This window comes from Musa acuminata, chromosome BXJ3-1 (genome assembly GCF_036884655.1).
Source record: "Musa acuminata AAA Group cultivar baxijiao chromosome BXJ3-1, Cavendish_Baxijiao_AAA, whole genome shotgun sequence".
Lineage (NCBI taxonomy): Eukaryota > Viridiplantae > Streptophyta > Magnoliopsida > Zingiberales > Musaceae > Musa > Musa acuminata.
In genome coordinates, this window is record NC_088349.1 from 24,127,501 (window position 1) to 24,129,813 (window position 2,313).

Consider the following 2,313-nt stretch of genomic DNA (forward strand, 5'->3'; position numbering starts at 1 on the left):
TAATATTATGGCAATAGAATAACATGATGCATCAACTACATTGGTATATCATTTTCACAAATCATATTTATCATGGAAACCAAGACACAAGGTTTTCAAAAACATTTAGTTTCGATGTAAAATCCGATAGTGAGTAACGAGATTAAACAATGAGTGATGTTTGTAACTTTGCTCACAAATAAATACATCAGGTAACCAGATCAAAGATCAAGGCACAAGGCATTGTGATCATAGTGAGTAACATAACGAGTTTACAATACACATATAAGCTCATTCAAGAGGTGGAAAATTAAAATGCCTAAATAAAGAGTTAAATTGTCGATGAATTTGCTGCAGCTCATATAGGATTTGATCTTGTCGATGTTCAAGCCGTTCTTGTCTTTGTTCAAATCGGTCCATCCGAATCCCAATATTTTTGACAGATGATGCAGGAGCTTACTCAAATGAGTGTGTTTCCTCAAAGGGACAGATCGGAGGAGATTGAGTACCCCTAAAGACTGGTATTTCCAATTCTGGTTTAGGTTGAGGGGGATCGATTATTCTAGGCATTCTAACCCAATTACCATTTCTATAAACACATCTTAATCGGTGAAGTAGATTTTTGTTTATTATGCTAAACCTATCTACTTTTATTACTTCTTCTTCCGATGGTATTGAAATATCGTAGTTCACCGCATTGTCTTTGTTGGTTTGCTTTTTGTTTTCGAATGAGCATGATTCGCCCTAAGCCACCTTGAATACTTTCTTCTTCTTTAGCAATTTCTTCTTTTTAAGTTCATTTTTATTCTTAGTCTCATGTTTTATAAATTTTATAAATTTACTTTTGAGGAGTTCTATATCATCATCACTTGAGCTTTCGCTCGAATTATTTTTTTTATTTTAAGTGTAAAGTTCTTCTTATTCTTTAGAAGGTTGTTCTCAAGTTCATCATATGTCTTGCACGTCATTTTATATGTCATCAATAAACCAATAAATTATTCTAGTGAAAAATTATTTAAGTTCATTGCCTCTTGTATTGGAGATATTAATATCTTGTTAACAAGTTTAAAATTAGAAAAACATTTACTAAGAGCTTTTAAATTATTGACGACATTCATAAAACAGGTGTACATGTCAACAATAGTCTCGCTCGGCTTCATTCAAAATAATTCAAAATTATATATCAAAAGATTAACTTTAGACTCTTTAATTCTATTCGTGCCTTCGTGTGTGATTTCAAGAGTTTGCCAAATCTCGTAAGCCATTTTACAAATAGAAATTCGATTGAATTTATTTTTATCTAAGGTATAAAATAGAGCATTTATAGCTCTAGCATTTAAAGAAAACACTTTCTTCTCTAGATCAATCCATTCATTCATTGGTCTAGAGGATTTTTGAAAGTAATTTTTAACAATACTCCATAATATACATCCAAAGAAAGTAAGAAAACTCTTATTCAAGTTTTTTAATATGTGTAGTTCGTCCCATTGAACATAGGAGGACGAATGATAGAGTGACCCTCTTGAAAGTCGAAAAGAGTTATTTCTCTTAGGTGTTAAACCAAATGAGAAAAACATAGCTCTAATACTAATTGTTAGAATCGAGTCGGCACTAAGAGGGGGTGAATTAGTATAGCGATAAAAACGTCGATTTTAAAACTCTTTCGTTCGTTGAAAAATCATTCAATAAAGCCCATATAGGAAATATGTTTAACTTGAAAGCGTACGGAAGCCTTGTAAAAGTAAAGCAGTTAGGAATGAAAGTAAAGAGAAAAATAGAAATGTAAACCAGATTTTTATAGTGGTTCGGTCATCGTGACCTACATCCACTCTTGATTCCTCTTCACTCGAGGCCACCGACTTCTACTACTAGTCTTCCTTTAATAGGCGAAGACCAACTACCCTTACAAGTCAATTCTCCTTTTGACATGTTTAAGAGAGAACATTTTATTGGGAAATCTTGGGGGCAACATCACGTGCGCAGCGGAAGAACATAAAACAAAATCTCCAATTCCCAAAGATATATTTGTCGTTATGAGAAGATTGATGCACAAAAATCTGTGAAACTTAAAACTGCATATAGAATAGATTATGTTACCTAAGGAGATCATATATTCCTGTATCACTATAGATCTCTAGGAGAGGGTGAAGGAGGTCAAGCGCCCTTCTCTAAGGTGGAGAAGGGGAGGAGAATATGATAGGCAAGCAAAGACTCTAGCATATGAACCATTGAATCCCTCCTATTTATAGAGGTTCTTTGTTAACTAAACCATAATGGATCCTCCCCTATTGGGTATTGGATCATCTAACTACCCAAGCCTCTTAGATTAGTGGA